Genomic DNA, 18,539 nt, shown 5'->3' on the forward strand with positions numbered 1-18,539 from the left:
TTTAATCGGTATTTTTAAATTCGGAGCCACTCAGATAAAGACGTCGAAAACGTCTTTTTTATAAAGATGTTTTTTAATAATTAAAATTTAACACATATAATTAATTAAATCGTATTATTTTTGTCAAAATTAGGCTAGACAAATTGATTTGATGAAAAATTGGTAAATCAAATCTTGAATTAGTCTAAATTAATATTATTTTTTATAGAAAATGACTAAAATACTTCTATTATATATATTAATTTTGAGAATTCTAAATTTTAGTCCTTTATTTTTCTATCGTAGGATTAGGATTTAGAATTTTTAAAATATATATATAAATAATAAGAGTATTTTAATCATTCTCTATAATAAGGGTATTGTAGTCATTTTCTATAAAAAAATAATATTAATTTAGATCAGTTCAAGATTTAATTCACCATTTTTTTGCTTAAATCAATTTGTCTAGCCTAATTTTGACAAAAATAATATGATTTAATCGATTATATATGTTAAATTTTAATTACTGAAAAATATCTTTAAAAAAAGACGTTTTAAGCGTCTTTATTTGAGTGGCTCCCTTTATGATTTATGATGAAGAAGATGGATTTTGATTAAAAAAAACATGTGCTCATTTTATATAATAAATTTGTTTCAACTTTTATGTAATAAAAATAGATAAAATGATATTGATAGTAAATGCTAAAAATATGGCGTAATAATCCAAATTAATTCTAATGAAACTGCTTAAACTTGAGAAAGGAGGTTGAATCAAGTTAATTCAAAATTTTAACTTCTTAAGCTTTGTTTTAGCAGAAGCAAAATGTGTAGGAGATTATTTCGTTTTGTCTCATACACCAGATAATAACAGAGAAGGGAAGAAGAGAAAGAGGCTAGCATGTATCTTGGTTCGGTTTTTAAGTGCCATAAAACCTACATTAGTCTCTACCATAACCGTGGTAGAATTTCCACTATAATCAAATTGATTACAGTCTGACAGTCACCAATACTATTGAATTACAATCTATTTCACTAAGCTTTTTATCCTAAAGCTCAGCTTTCCAAGTGCTATCCCAATTTGAAAGGGAAACCAACCAGATTCAACACACCACCAAGTGCTATCCCAACTTGACAAGGAGAACTAATCTTAATTCATTGAAACCAAATTACACAGAAACAATTCTTTTGATTTTTTCATGCATCTCTCTTGTCTCTTCTCTCATTGCTTTTTCTACTTACATAATTTATCTTTTTCTCAAATAAAAAGATGATATTAGATAACCATAACAAGAAAAATTTGAAATGAAGCTCAATTAGAAGAAAAAAATTCAGCTCAAGTAAGTTGAGATAATACAAGAAATTTGAAATGAAGCTCAATTAGAAGAAAAAAATTCAGCTCAAGTAAGTTGAGATAATACTCTTGTATTGCTCTCTTTTTCTTGCTTCCAAATGTTTAAGTGAGGCCTCTTTTATAAAATCAGTCTGCTTCTCCAATTTGTTCTTTATTGCCTCCTTCAATTCCTCATACCATCAATCTGTTGGAACTGTCACCTATGACATGCAATTCTTTTTTCATTTTGCTCCACTAACTCTGTTTATTGAGGAGCCACTCCACCATCTCTATTGTCCTTGGATTTTCTTTCTTTCTTGGCACAAGCATTTTTTTTTCACTTTGCTCTATTACTTTTGCTGTTTGAGGAGCTGCTCCACTACTTCTACACTCTTGCAAATTTGTGTTTTGCTCTCCTATATTCTGAACTTAACTTTTCTAATGTCTTTGGAATAATGGAATTGTCCTAGTGTCATTGTTTTTGTCCTCATGCTACAACTGTCCCAATGTAATGCCAAATGTCCTTCTTGTCTTTTTCCTCTTTTGTTCCAATCATATACATTCGTTTCTTTCTCTTTTGGCTTATAGAATCTGATTTGTTACTCATCCAAATGTAATGGGTTGATACTTTGTATTTGTAACACTTGAAGTTGCTGAAGCAACAATAACTTGGGCTAAAGTAACATGTAAATGGGTTTGCATCACTTAGCACACACATTAAGCCAATCTTAGCTTTTAACCTAATAGATGTTTGTTATCATATATTTAAAACTCAATATTAAATTTAATTCAATAATTTCCCCTTTAATGACAAACATGGTAAAAGAGGATAAATAAATTAAAAAATTAATTAAAATAAATTGAGATCACTTTTCTTTGATGATTATCCAAAATATGTGGTGTTCTCCCTTCAGCATTTCTCTCCCTTAATCATGGCTTACTTATCGAAATAAAGATAACTTAAAGTAGCCAAAACAAATACCAAAACAATATAACAATAATGACACAGAGCAAATAGAGTAACATACCAGCACATTAGGCAGTATAAATTAAGCATCATCAATATTCTAAGCCAAGCTTAACTTTTCTTTTCTCTTCTTTCCTTTTTGTCATCAAGGAGGAAAAAATTAGATGACGATTATCAATGGCTAAGAGAAGGGGGGTTGAATCTTAGCTCCCTTTTTGCTTCTGAGCACTTGCTGACCCTTGAGACCAATTCAGGAAACTTCTTTTCTTTTTATCTCGTGAATAGCCACGAGACTTTTTCTTTTGCCTCGTCCCCATCCACGAGATATTTTTGGTTTTTGCTCCTGTGCAGTACTGACAGAATTGGAGTAGAGAAGAGAGAAAATTACACCCAGATATATCCTGGTTCAGCTGCTAAGTGCAATGCAGCCTACATCCATTCTCCATCACAAACATGATGGAATTTCACTATAATCTTCCAGATTACAAACTGTAAAGTGCTAACCCAACTTACAAGGGGGTTCTCACAGAATCATAAAACACAACACAGATGTACAAAGAAACTCTAAGACATCTATGGCTTTTTCTTTTAATTTTGCACTCTCTGCCTTTTTCTGCTCTATGGCTTTTTCATACAAACCTCACTGTTTGCCTTTTTCCATGAGACTCAAGACATGACAAAATTAAACAGAAAAATACTAAACAGAATACATTGAAGGAGAAGAAAATCTGTAAGCTTAAGTAGCTCTGAGAATCCTGTGCCTCGCACTCTCACTGCTTACTTCTCACTCCTTGCTCCAAACAGTGGCTGTTCTCTCTTTTTATAGAAGAGGGAAGCCTTCACACTTGAAGCCAAAACCCAAGCCAACTTCTTCTTCCTTCAAGAAACGGAACCGGTTCGGCCAGAGAGAGAGAGAAGAGATAACTCATGCAAAACCCAACATGCAATTACCTCTAGTCCTTCCTTGGTCATCACTCTTCATCAATCCGAGCGCTCCATCCTTGACTTGCTCTCCAAGATGGATTTCTGGCCCTTGATGATTCATGATGATGATGGCTTCATCTGCTCCAATCTCTGCCTCTTCCATCACTTCGCCACTCTAGCTACTTCCTGTGGTGGTTGAGCAGAATCAAAGACAAGCCATGCTTCCAAGAATCTCTTCCTTGCTGGGCGAGATCTTCTTCTACCATTTTTGGTATGAAGAAGCCAAGATCTCATCACCATATCTTACCATTCATGGTTAAAGATCTTAGCCACAGCATACTTTTTCTTTTTTATATTTTCTTGCCATCATTGTGATGGTCTTCTAGAGTGTTCTTCCTTCTCTTCGGTAGCTGATTTTTGCTTCCATGGTTTCCTGGTTATTGACCGAAAGAAGAAAAGAGATGAGAGAGAGAGGGAAGTATGAAGAAAAGCAATCAAGTGTATCTGAGTAAATTAATTAAAGTAAATTTGCTTTTACTTCCCTTGCTAGAGTGGCGTGTAGCACTATGGCAATCAATCAATTCAGCTGCAAATTTCTCTCTCATATTTCCCATGCAATAAATGACAATTAAATTAGTTTTGGAATCCATTGCATGGTAAGGTTCTTGGGTCCGTTGAAAACAAACGAAGCTTTTGTTTTCTTTGCTTCAAGGTTTCGGACCAAGCTTGCCTTCAAGCAATTATATTTTGGGCTTGTAACATTGACAATCACAAATGGCCCAAAAACATTTCATCCATGAGATCCAGTGAAGGGCATAAGGCAAATGATAACATTTGCTTTCCTGATGAATTTTTTTTTTTTCGGATCAAACATGAGAAACAATCATGGGCTTGTAGCATTAAACTCATTCTGTCCCAATATATCAAAAAGCATTGTTTCAGCCATTATATTCACAATGATTTAGCATTAAGGCTTAATGAAAACTATTCCAATGGGCTTGCTTTAAATTTTTTGTTCTGTTCGGCCCATTTGAAATTTGCATCACAAAATTATTAATTAACATATGTTAAATGTAAATCAAATTAATAATTTTGTAATTAATTATTTTAATAATGTTTAGTCATCACAAATATTAATTTAGAGTTTTCCAAACTCATCAATCTCCCCCTTGATGACAAACATTATTAAAATTGAAATGGAAAGAAATTTAAAGATTTGAGTATAAAGTACTCCCTTTGAAGATTTGAATTTCTCCTCCTTTCTAATTGTCACATGGCTCCCCCTTAATATATGCTGTTTTTACCAAGGGAAGCACTATACCTGTAACAATTTTATCAAGCCTAAGGCAACAATGTTATTCAACATATTCAATGTAAGATGTTGAATGGCTTGATTTATGAGCAGAATTGGATGATAATCAAAACTCATTTGTTATCAATAATTTGATCTTCTGCTCAAACATATACATACATCAATTTAGTACATGGAAACAGTTGCTGTTCAAATGATTTTCAAATATTTTCCAGTCAAGATATCAGAGCAATATAATTATAACAAGGAAAAATATTTTGAATCACACATGATCATGTCAAAACATGGCAGCTGTTAGATTTTATTTACATATCACAGCTTAAAGGAACTGCCAAAAAATAAAGTCAAAACAGCAATCATTATATCAAGGTAAAACAAATGCTTCATAATTACAATCAACAATCAACCAAGCATTTTACCAAGATAAACATTACGCAATCAGCAGCAATAATGATAAAACAAGTGCATTATCAACATGCATTATCAAGCAAGCATAAACAAGGGTGATCATGAACTCTCAAAAGAGTTTCATCCCCTGTTTGTCATTTTCAATTTTCAGCCATTTTCTCCCCCTTTTGGCATCAAGGGGCACTGCAAAATAAATGAAAACAACATACCAAACAGCAGAATATTTGTTTTTCACCAAAACACAATGGTCCAGAGTATCCAAGTACAATACCAAAACAAGACAGCAAAAACTGTGTATAAGCTCCAAATGATTCCTAAAAGATGAAAATTTCAAGGATTTGGATCCTTTAAGACTGAATCATATTTACATAAGAAAATATTTTTCAAACACCTTAATAAAATTCCATATCACACATGCATTTGAGCAAATAAATTTATCAATGACAATCAAAGCTCAAGTCAAAATTAATCCATAAAGTGCTCAAAACAGAGCCAGATCAAGAAAAAACAAAACAGGACAACAATGAAACATAACAAAGCATCAAATATACAGAGAGCAAAATAACAGAGTATTCAGCAGCAGTAGCAGCAACATGGAGCATTAAATACGGATTGGAGAGAGAAGTGGGGTAGTTATTACCTATTAAGGAGTGCGGTTATTAACCAAGGAGGTTTCAAAAACTGAAAAAAGGGGTTTCCTTGAATCAAGGGATTAGTTGGAAGGGTAGATATGATTTGACAACATGCTTATTCCCACAAGATTTGATGAGATAACTAAGAGATTTTGTGATTTTATTTTCAAAAAATGAGGAACTAACAAAACTGTCATGGTGGGGTCAAGGAATTTTTGGTGGGGCCCATGAAAAATTAAATTATGCGTTGCCTCCCCCTTGATTATAGCTCTTCTAACATGCCCTCATTTTTATCTCATCCAAACCTACGAGACAAAACTGAACAGAGTCAAATATTCACAAGTTATCAATAGAACTTAAATCAAACATTCCCAAACTTTTTCTTAAGGTGCAGAATCTGTCTTCACAGAGGGGTTTTGTAAAAATATCAGCAATTTGGTCTTCAAATTTTACAAATTGAATATCAATAGTACCCTTTTGCACATGCTCCCTAATAAAATGATATTTTATCTCAATGTGCTTGGTTCTTGAGTGCAGAACAGGATTTTTTGAAAATGTTTATAGCACTCATATTATCACAAAATAAGGGTATACTATTGATCTTTAATTTGTAATCTTCCAATTGTGTTTTTAACCAAATTAATTGAGAGCAACATGCAGATGCGGATATGTATTCTGCTTCAGCTGTGGATAGAGCCATTGTGGCTTGCTTCTTGCTTGACCATATATTGAGTGAGCTTCCAAGGAAGCAACACATGCCGGATGTGCTTCGTCTATCCACTCTATCTCCCGCATAGTCTGCATCACAAAACCCTACTGCACAAAAGTCATCAGATTTAGGATACCATAGCCCATAATTACAAGTTTCCTTAATGTATCTAATGATGCGTTTAACAGCCGTAAGATGGGATTCTTTTGGGTGAGATTGAAACCTTGAGCATACACCCACACTTTGAACAATATCCGGTCTAGAGGAGGTAAGGTACATAAGTGAACCTATCATTCCTCTATACCTTGTTTCATCCACATCTTGGCCATCATCATCCTTATCAAGTTTTGTGTTAGGATGCATTGGTGTACCCATTGGTTTGGAATTTTCTAGGCCAAACTTTTTGATAAGTTCTTTTGCATACTTTTCTTGGTGAATAAAAGTACCACTAGGAATTTGTTTGATTTGGAGGCCAAGAAAGAAAGTTAGCTCTCCCATTAAACTCATCTCAAACTCACTAGTCATGAGTTTTCCAAACTCTTCACACAAGGATACATTGGCCGATCCAAATACAATGTCATCAACATAAACTTGAACAAGGAGTATATCATCATTAGATGCTTTAATAAATAAAGTAGTGTCGGTGGTACCCCTTTGAAATTGATTTTCCAACAAGAAGGCACTAAGCCTTTCATACCAAGCTCTTGGAGCTTGTCTAAGACCATAAAAAGCCTTAGTTAGTTTGAAAACATGATTTGGAAACTCTTTATCCTCAAAACCGGGGGGTTGAGCCACATACACTTCTCTATCAATAAAGCCATTAAGGAAAGCACATTTAACATCCATTTGAAACATTTTGAAACCTTTATGGGCGGCATAGGCAAGAAGCAACCTAATTGCTTCCATTCTAGCTACCGGAGCAAAAGACTCATCAAAATCTATTCCCTCTTCTTGATCGTAACCTTGGGCCACTAATCTAGCCTTGTTACGAACAACTTGTCCATCCTCACCAAGTTTATTTTTAAATACCCATTTAGTACCCATAACTTTCTTACCATCCGGATGAGGTACTAGTGTCCAAACCTCATTCTTGTCAAATTGAGCAAGCTCTTCTTGCATTGCTTTAACCCATGATGGGTCCTCAAGAGCTTGTTTGACATTGTTGGGCTCCATTTGTGACAAGAGAGCAAAGTTGCTAGGTTCGGTTTGCCTTTTGGTGGAGGATCTTGTTGTTACACCTTGAGAGGGGTCACCAATGATGAAGTCATGAGGATAACCCCTCATAGACTTCCATTCTCTAGACTTTCGGACAGGTGTTGAGCTTTGATGAACTTCTGGTGGTCTCACTGTTTCAGTTTCTCGTGCCTGCTCAGGAGACAAAATGGAAATGTCTCCTCCAATCTGACGAGACAAAACTGGGCTGATAGATTCCTCATTTTGAACAGATTTGGGATTTTCTTTGCTTGTTCCAGCTTCTTCACCATCTGAATCATTATCTATCACAGTACTGGGAATTAAGTTAGAATCACAAAAAGTAACATGTATGGATTCCTCTATAGTCCTATGCTCCTTGAGATAAACTCTATAGGCCTTGCTTGGGGTGGAATATCCAACAAACATTCCTTCATAGGATTTTGGATCAAACTTTCCAAGATTTTCTTTATTATTAAGCACAAAACATTTGCATCCAAAAACATGAAAGTACTTAAGATTTGGAGGGGTTCCTTTCCATAGCTCATAAGGAGTTTTCTTTAACCCTTTTCTAATGATTGTTCTATTCAAAATATAACATGCTGTGTTCACAGCTTCAGCCCATAAAAATTTAGGAATCTCATTCTCACATAGCATAGCCCTAGTCATTTCTTGAAGGCTTCTATTCCTTCTTTCAACCACCCCATTTTGTTGGGAGGTTCTAGGACATGAAAAGTTATGAGAAATTCCTAAGTCATCACAGAATTTTTCAAAATCTTGGTTTTCAAATTCTCTTCCGTGATCACTTCTTAGATGGGCAATTTTTAAATCCTTTTCATTTTGAATTTTCTTGCAAAGAGTGGAGAAGGCATGGAAAGCATCATTTTTATGAGCAAGGAAAAGTACCCAACCAAATCTAGAGTAATCATCTACCACCACAAGACCATAGTGTTTACCTCCTAAGCTTTGGGTTCTTGTTGGTCCAAAAAGATCAATATGTAACATCTCTAATGGCCTTTTGGTTGAGATTCCATCTTTAGGTTTAAAGGAAGATTTTACTTGTTTGCCCAATTGGCAAGCATCACAAGTAAGATTCTTATCAAATTTGATATTTGGAATTCCTCTAACCAGATTTTTCTTAACTAGCTTAGAAATTTGGTATATGCTAGCATGACCCAACTTTCTATGCCAAAGACATTTTTTAGATTCAAGAGATGTAAAACATGTTACATTTTGTTCTTTCAAATCCTCAAGAGTTAATCCATACACATTGTTGCATCTTTTAGCTTCAAATAGAATATCCCCAGTTTTCTCACAAACAACTAAACAAACAAACTTCTTAAAAATAACTTCAAAATCCAAATCACATAATTGACTAACACTAAGTAAATTATGTTTCAAGCCATGTACAAGAAGGACATCATTTATACAAGATGAAAAATTTTTACCAACTTTCTCAACAGCCACTATTTTTCCTTTTGCATCATCACCGAAAGTGACAAGTCCTCCATCATATTCATCAAGCTTTATGAAGAAGGTTGTCTTTTCGGTCATATGCCTAGAGCATCCGCTGTCCATATACCACATATTTTTTTTCCGTTTGGATGCTAGGCACACCTACAAAACAAGCTTAAGTGACCTTGGGTATCCAAATCTTCTTGGATCCTTTTACGTTAAACCATCTCTTATGCCCTAAGCCATTATAATCAAAGACAACTTTACAAAACTTTATCACCAATCATTCTTTTACCAAAAAAACATTGAATAGGAAAGTGTCCATTTTGATTGCATAGTCTACAAAATCTTGGAGTTGCTGTTTTGTTAAAGTAGGTGGGATCTTAAAATCTTGTATCATTTGATGTTAAAGCAAAGTTTTCAAAATGAGATTTTTCAGCAGATTTATAAAACCCCAACCCAGCCTTATCATAAAGAGGTTTTTGACTAGCCAAGATTTGATTCAGATTTTCAGAACTTTGGGTGAATTTGGCTAAGTCTTTCTTAAGCCTCTTAACCTCTTTAAGCAACTCTTCATTTCTTTTAAAACAGTCTACATATGCAAGAACATAATGATCACTTTCACAGCTCTTAATTTAGGCTTTTAACTGCTTATTTTCTTCAACAAGATCACAAGCAGTTTCGGCCTCCCTCACTTTCTCTTTAAGAAAACTATTTTCAGCTTTAAGAATGGTGATTTGTTGTTCAAGTTCTTGATTTTCCAACAGAAAGCATCTCATTTTTTCAGATAGGTGGTCTATCATAAGATGAAGATCTTCAGTGTTAGGGTTATGAAAGACTACCTGATCAATGTGATCTGCCATGAGACATGGTTGTGACTTGGTCTCGGTTTCTTCATTATCATCATCAGAGTCATTTTCCAAGTCTTCCCATGAAGCCATCAGTCCCTTCTTCTTTCCTCTTTTTGGCTTCTCCTCCTTCTTTAACTTGGGACAGTCAGATTTGAAATGCCCCATTTTCTTGCAGTTGTAACAAGTTACTTTGCTAAGGTCTTTCTTCATTTTCCCTGAGTTGCTGCCTTTGCCTTTGAGCTTCATCATTTTCCTGAATTTTTTGGCAAATAACACAAATTCATGTTCAGAGGAGTTATCATTGGATTCTTCATCCAGAGGGTTAGTCAAAAAAGCAATTCCTTTCTTTTTTGAATCTTTTTTCAAATAGGTGTTTTCAAAAGCATGAAGATTTCCTCTCAAGTCATCACATGTCATAGAGTCTAAGCTACTGCTCTCAGAAATAATTAAAGCTTTTGTTTCCCACTCTTTTGTGAGACATCTCAGCAATCTCCTCACAAGCACAGAATCAGGATATGTAATTCCCAGAGCATCTAAGCCAACAATGATGATGTTGAATCGTTCAAACAGCTCATCAATAGACTCTCCTTCCTTCATTGCAAACATTTCATACTCTCTGTTCAACATATCTGTCCGAGTCTTCTTTACAATGGTGGTTCCTTCATGAGTGATTTGCAATTTGTCCCAGATTTCCTTTGCCGTTGTGCATCGTGATACTCGTCGGTACTCCTCGAAGCTGATAGCACAGTTGAGCAGGTTTACTGCCTTGGCATTTAACTCCACCTTCTTCCTATCTTCTTCGGTCCAGCTTGCTTCTGGTTTGAGAGTGACTACTCCTTCAGCACTTGTGTAAGTTGGAAATTAAGGGCCTTCCAAGATGATCTTCCAGAGTCTGTAGTCTACTGCTTGCACATAGATCTTCATTCTCTCTTTCCAATAGGTATAGTTTTTCGTATTGAAAAGAGGCGGTCTGTTGCTTGACTGCCCTTCTGTAAGATTGTAGGACACCAGATTTGAGCCACTGTTTTCTGCCATGAGGATCTTTACTCCAAGCTGCAAAGCTTGATCTCTTTGAGACCAAGCTCTGATACCAATTGATGGTTATCAGTGGCTAAGAGAAGGGGGGTTGAATCTTAGCCCCCTTTTTGCTTCTGAGCACTTGCTGACCCTTGAAACCAATTCAGGAAACTTCTTTTCTTTTTATCTCGTGAATAGCCACGAGACTTTTTCTTTTGTCTCGTCCCCAGCCATGAGACTTTTCTTTTTGTCTCGTCCCCAGCCACGAGATATTTTTGGTTTTTGCTCCTGTGCAGTAGTGACAGAACTGGAGTAGAGAAGAGAGAAAATTACACCCAGATATATCCTGGTTCAGCTGCTAAGCGCAGTGCAGCCTATATCCATTCTCTATCACAAACATGATGGAATTTCACTATAATCTTCCAGATTACAAACTGTAAAGTGCTAACCCAACTTACAAGGGGATTCCCACAGAATCATAAAACACAACACAGATGTACAAAGGAACTCTAAGACATCTATGGCTTTTTCTTTTAATTTTGCACTCTCTGCCTTTTTCCGCTCTATGGCTTTTTCATACAAACCTCACTGTTTGCCTTTTTCCATGAGACTCAAGACATGACAAAATTAAACAGAAAAATACTAAACTGAATACATTGAAGGAGAAGAAAATCTGTAAGCTTAAGTAGCTCTGAGAATCCTGTGCCTTGCACTCTCACTGCTTACTTCTCACTCCTTGCTCCAAACAGTGGCTGTTCTCTCTTTTTATAGAAGAGGGAAGCCTCCATACTTGAAGCCAAAACCCAAGCCAACTTCTTCTTCCTTCAAGAAACAGAACCGGTTCGACCAAAGAGAGAGAAGAGATAACTCATGCAAAACCCAACATGCAATTACCTCTAGTCCTTCCTTGGTCATCACTCTTCATCAATCCGAGCGCTCCATCCTTGACTTGCTCTCCAAGATGAATTTCTGGCCCTTGATGATTCATGATGATGATGGCTTCATCTACTCCAATCTCTGCCTCTTCCATCACTTCGCCACTCTAGCTACTTCCTGTGGTGGTTGAGCAGAATCAAAGACAAGCCATGCTTCCAAGAATCTCTTCCTTGCTGGGCGAGATCTTCTTCTACCATTTTTGGTATGAAGAAGCCAAGATCTCATCACCATATCTTACCATTCATGGTTAAAGATCTTAGCCACAGCATACTTTTTCTTTTTTATGTTTTCTTGCCATCATTGTGATGGTCTTGTAGAGTGTTCTTCCTTCTCTTCGGTAGCTGATTTTTGCTTCCATGGTTTCCTGGTTATTGACCGAAAGAAGAAAAGAGATGAGAGAGAGAGAGGGAAGTATGAAGAAAAGCAATCAAGTGTATCTGAGTAAATTAATTAAAGTAAATTTGCTTTTACTTCCCTTGCTAGAGTGGCGTGTAGCACTATGGCAATCAATCAATTCAGCTGCAAATTTCTCTCTCATATTTCCCATGCAATAAATGACAATTAAATGAGTTTTGGAATCCATTGCATGGTAAGGTTCTTGGGTCCGTTGAAAACAAACGAAGCTTTTGTTTTCTTTGCTTCAAGGTTTCGGACCAAGCTTGCCTTCAAGCAATTATATTTTGGGCTTGTAACATTGACAATCATAAATGGCCCAAAAACATTTCATCCATGAGATCCGGTGAAGGGCATAAGGCAAATGATAACATTTGCTTTCCTGATGAATTTTTTTTTTCGGATCAAACATGAGAAACAATCATGGGATTGTAGCATTAAACTCATTCTGTCCCAATATATCAAAAAGCATTGTTTCAGCCATTATATTCACAATGATTTAGCATTAAGGCTGAATGAAAACTATTCCAATGGGCTTGCTTTAAATTTTTTGTTCTGTTCGGCCCATTTGAAATCTGCATCACAAAATTATTAATTAACATATGTTAAATGTAAATCAAATTAATAATTTTGTAATTAATTATTTTAATAATGTTTAGTCATCACAAATATTAATTTAGAGTTTTCCAAACTCATCATTAGAAAATCTGCATAAGAATATTAGATTCATAGTAGTAACAGCCATACGTAGTAATCAAAATGAATTAAGTAAACTGTTTATAACTATCCAACACAAGCAAAATAAAACAAGTCTAAGAAAGTTGCTTAATGAAATTAGAGAAAGGTTGAAAGTGTCTAGATCAAAGATGAAATAATTTAGGCATTAGAGATGGTTCTTTAATGTCTTCAACAAGGTTCTGGAAGATGCGAATGCGGCTTTTGGTCTTCTCGAGAGCAGATTCAGCCATACCATCAGCCTTTGTTATCTCAGCTCCAAAGTTAATAAGAAGATAAGATAAATTTACAAATTCTTGAAACATATCTTTCGCAATCCAAATTAAAGTTCTGATCTTGGCAGAATTAGATTTAGGAATTAATGTGAATGAGGCAAAGTAATTTTTTTTTTGAATGAACACATCCATGTCTATGCCTTAATAAAATATAAATAAATGAAATGAAGATTTTAAAAAACATAACTAGTATGTCACAAAATGAAAAGCATTGAAAAGAGTCATACTTATAGAATACTAGTCAGATTCAGAATGTGAAGATTGGGGTGAAGAAATGAAGAGAATTATATGCAAAAAGGTGCATGAAGTGTTGAATTGATATAGACCTAAAGTAGTGCTAAGGTCTTAGCTTGAAATTGAGTTGAAAAATGAAAATTTTGAAAAACATTGAATTTCACAACTGTAACTAATGTAATTTTAATTTTTGGAATTTTATTTAAAATAAATTTGAATGTAAATAAAAAACAAGTTTAAGGTAAGCCCAACAGGTAAAAAGATGTTAAATTTTGGGGCAAAAAAATTTCCTGAGATCTAAGTCCAGAATGGGCCCAAGGTGTTCCAGCATAGGTAGCCCACATGATGGAATACAAGCAAACACACCAAGTCCATCAAATATAACGTGCCATCAACGAGTCCAGGAAGCATCACAATGAGTTAATGAAGTCAACTCATCATCTGCCCAGAATAATCTCATTTCGATCTGAGAGACAAAACGCTAAACCAGAACATCAAAAAAATAAAAAATATTAAATGAATCAATAATGCCCAATGCAGTGCGCAATTTGCAAAACCTCTCTATCTACTATGCCATTGAGAAAAGCACACTTTACGTCCATTTGAAATAGCTTGAAGCCGCAATGAGCCGCATAGGCTAAGAGCAATCAGATGGCTTCTATTCGAGCTACAGGCGCAAATGATTCATCAAAATCAATTCTCTCCTCTTGATCATAACCTTGAACTACTAATCTTGCTTTGTTTCGGACAATGGTTCCATCTTCACCCAATTTATTTTTGAAAATCCATTTCATACCCATGACTTTCTTTCCATTTGAATGAGGTACTAGGGTCCAACCTTGATTCTTCTTAAACTGCTGCAATTCCTCCTTCATAGCTAATACCCAAGATGGATCAGCAAGTGCTTCTTGGATATTTTGAGGTTCAATCTTTAAAATAAAAGCTATATTGTTGGATTCAGCTCTTTTCAAAGATGATCTAGTTGTCTTTCCTCTGGAGGGATTACCAATTATGAATTTCTCTGGATAATTTTTCAAAAACTTCCATTCTCTTTATCTCTAGGTTTGGGTTGAAGTTTCAGGTTCGTCTTGATCCACAATTGCTTCTGCATCAGGATTTTCTACTATGATAGGAGATAATTCCAAATTGTCTCCTACAAAATTGAGATTTTCGTTGCTTGCAGGTGCAGTTTCTTGAGAACTTAAAAGTTGTTGATCTGTCCCTACATTCTTGGTCAATTCAACTTCAAAACCTGGACTATCATCAATACAAACACTAGGAATAATGTTAGACTTACAAAATGTGACATGCATAGTCTCCTCAACGGTCTTAGAGTTCTTGTTATATATCGTATATGCCTTGCTATTTGTGGAATAACCAAGGAAAATACCTTCATGTGTTTTAGGGTCAAATTTTTCCAAATTTTTTTTATATTCAGTATAAAACATTTGCAACCAAACACACAAAAATAATTGAGATTGGGAGGATGTCCTTTCCAAAGTTCATAAGGGGTTTTCTTCAAAAAAACTTTCTTATGAGTATTCAATTTAAAACATAACAAGTTGTATTTACAACTTCAGTCCATAAGAACTTAGGAACCTCATATTTACACAACATAGCTCTTACAATTTCTTGTAAACTTCTATTTCTTATTTCCACAATACCATTTTGTTGTGGTATTATAGGACAAGAGAAGTTGTGGGATATGCCATGTTCATCACAAAAGGATTCAAAATGTTGGTTTTTAAATTCCTTTCCATGATCACTCCTAATTGAAATTATTTTTAAACTCTTTTCATTTTGAATCTTCTTGCTAAATTTTTTGAAAACAGAAAATGCTTCATGTTTATGAGTTAGGAAGAACACCCAACCAAACCTAGTATAGTCATCTACAATAACCATTCCATAACTTTTTTCTCCAAGAATTTGAGTCTTAGTTGGTCCAAACAGATCAAGATTAATAATTCCAATGGTTTCTTAGTAGAGACATCTTCCTTGGGTTTGAAAGAAATTTTTATTTGTTTACCCATTTGACAAGCATCACAAGTGATGTCTTTATCAAACTTAATGTTAGGAAGACTTTTTACTAAACCTCTTTTAACAATCTTAGAGATTTTGAACATGCTAGCATGTCCTAATCTCTTATGGCATATCTATTTTTCAGATTCCATTGAAGAGAAACAAGTTACATTTTGAGCCTTAAGATCATCTAGAGTAAGACCGTAAATATTGTCACATGTTTTTGCAATGAATAACACATCCCCTGATTTTTCATTTATGACTCTACAATATAATTTTCTAAAGGTTACTGCAAATCCTATGTCACATAATTGACTTATACTCAATAGATTATGCTTTAACCCATCAACTAGAAGGACACTATCTATGTAAGTAGAAAAATCTTTGCCAATCTTACCAATGGCAATTATTTTACCTTTACCATCATTTTCGAAAGTGACAAACCCTCCATCATACTTGTTGAGTTGATGAAGAAGGCATCCTTTTTTGGTTATATGCCTTGAATATCCACTATCAAGATATCACATGTCCGATTTCTTCTTGATTGCCCAAGAACATTATAATCATGAACAACTTTATACAATTTACTATCATTACCAAAGGACCTTAGAAAGATAAAGCATTGTTGAGGATCACGACCATTTCTATTGCATTTATAGCAATGTTTCTCTTTTGTTGAATTTTAAGGCTTGCTTTAAATTTTTGGCTTAACAATCTTGGAAGAGGAAGCTTCAGATCTTTTAAAAATTGGTTTGAAAACAGATTTGCTTTCCTCTTTGAATCCAAGTCCAGATTTTTCAAAACTAGATCTTTGACAAGCAAGTAACTTCTCAAGGTTTTGTGAACCTTGAACAAACTTGGCTAAGTCTTCATTAAGATTGTTAATTTTCTCATTCATTCTTTCATTTTCAGCAATTAAATTAGTAGAGACTGAGATCGAATGCTTGAGTTTGAATTTATTTAATTCAACTCTCAAATCATTATTTTCTTCTTTCAAAGATTTTTCATCATAAGCTTTAGTTGCCTATACCTTTTCTAATAAGAGTTATTTTCAACTCTCAATGTTTCATTATCTTTCTTACACTTAACATATTTATCAAAAAGTTTCTTTGAGTTCATAGTGAAATCTTTGATGATGTAGTGCAATTCATCAATAGATAAGTCAGAGAGATCTACTTCATCCATAACCATGTGATCAGCCATTAAGCACATTTGAGCCTCTTGATCCGAATCTTCTTCACCTTCATGAAGATTATGAACGAACATGATATTATAAGCTAAAAGTGATGTTATTTAGAGAGTAAGTGTCTTTTTAGCAATCAAAAAAATAAATAAAAAAAAACTTTTCCATTAATTTCTGATGTTTTTAGAACTTTAAGGTGATATTAATTAGTTTATTCCCTTTTAGTTGTTAAAATTTTAATAATTTCTTAATATATGTGCTAAAATATTAAAAACAATTTCTTGAATGCAATAAACTTGGCCTTTACATTAAAAATAAAGCATATCTTAGACAACTGGTTGATACAGGTCCAGAAAGACCTTCAACCATTGAGATGATCAATTGCATTTTTTTTACAAAAAGCAGATTATAAATTAAACTATCGACTTGATTTCTCAAAAATGTTTGTCATCAGTTTGGTTCCTTACAAGTTATAGTATATCAAACTTAGTCCCCTGAAAAATATGTCATATTAGTTTAATTCCTGAAAGATTTTTTATAATCATAGCAGTACAGTTACAGAATTTGTGCATCTCTTGTTCCTCCCTGTGCATCAGTGTAAATCATTTGCTTTTGTTGAATTTGGAAGGAAAACTATATTAAAAAAAAAATTAATAGAGAAGAAACATTCAAGAAAAGAAAAGCTAACTGGTCGATTACTTAATGACTATTGGTTTTAAATTTGATCTTTTGTTTAAAAGCTTTTAAACAAGAAAAACCTCGAAGGGTATTTGAGTTTATCCAATGAGAGGTCAAATATATTGGTGGTCTTTCATTGGAACTTGAAGTTGAGTTTGTATATGTAAAGAAGATGATTCGGGTGGTTTCGTGAAAAATAGATTAAGTGAAAAATAATAGTTAAGATGAGAGATTCGGGATAAATAAACTTGTGAGGAAAAATACTTCTATTAATGACAAATAAGCAATACGAGAACTAATAATGAGAAATAGAGGTGGAGAACAAGTGTTGAGACTTCCACTAATATCACAAGAGGATGAATGAGCTTTGTTTAAAGTGGATAGGGGTTGGTTAATGGTTGTTGAGCGTTTTGGTGGAACACAGAACGCAAGTGTTTACTCGTGAAGGTGGTGAATGAAATGAAGAACAATGAAAGAAAATTTGGGTAGAGGAAGAGATGGATTTTTTAGCTTCTTAGCTTCAGAAGTCAGAAAGGTCTAGAAGAAGGTGAAGGTGAAAGTGAAAAGTAGTGAAAGTGAAGGTGAAAGTCTGGTTGAAGGTGCTTTACAGAGGTGGCTTGAAGTCCTTTTTATAGCGTAAAACCATGATGAAGAGGAAATCTATTGTCCAATGGTTTTAGTCTGACATTTGGTTTACTGCTTTTTCCAAAATATCTTTAGGTATTCGTGTCACCTCAAGTCTTGTCAACTGAAAAGGTAGGAAGTTGATTCCCACACGTTAAACTAAAGCTCCTGACATGTGACATTAGTGAAGGGATATCTAGTTTGGTTTTTTTTTTAACTAGATGACACCTTTACACTCCAAATCCAACCAATCCACTTCCACCAATATAGTTCCCACTGAAGAGAAATTCAACTCCTCAAGGTGTTCTTTTGGGTTCCATCCTTTTAACCCAATACCTTTAGGAGGAACTTAACTCTTTTTTGACCATGTTTGTAGGTCATTATAAAAATTAATTATATACAAAAAAGATTTATATTTTTAGTACACAATTATAAGCCCCATGCAGTCTTTGAGGGTACAAAGTATTCCCTCAAACTGCATTAAACTTTTTTGTACTCAACAGAACAAGAATAATTAAAATTTTTTTTTTGGTTAACATATCATAACTCTAAAGAATCAAATCTCCCCTCTTTTATTTATTTTTTTTGTCATAATGAGATATGTATTTGTAAATATTATGATATTCAAATATAAATATTTCTGTATAATATGAATATAATTATGTACTCATAAAAAAATGAATAAAA

General features: G+C 34.2%; 1 protein-coding gene across 2 annotated transcripts in view; it reads left to right on the top strand.

The window, feature by feature from the left end:
* Positions 1 to 18,539, top strand: part of LOC107635058 (TMV resistance protein N-like) — a 75,756-nt gene that overhangs the window by 49,009 nt on the left and 8,208 nt on the right. The window lies entirely within an intron of this gene.

This window comes from Arachis ipaensis, chromosome B04 (assembly GCF_000816755.2).
Source record: "Arachis ipaensis cultivar K30076 chromosome B04, Araip1.1, whole genome shotgun sequence".
Classification (NCBI taxonomy): Eukaryota; Viridiplantae; Streptophyta; class Magnoliopsida; order Fabales; family Fabaceae; genus Arachis; species Arachis ipaensis.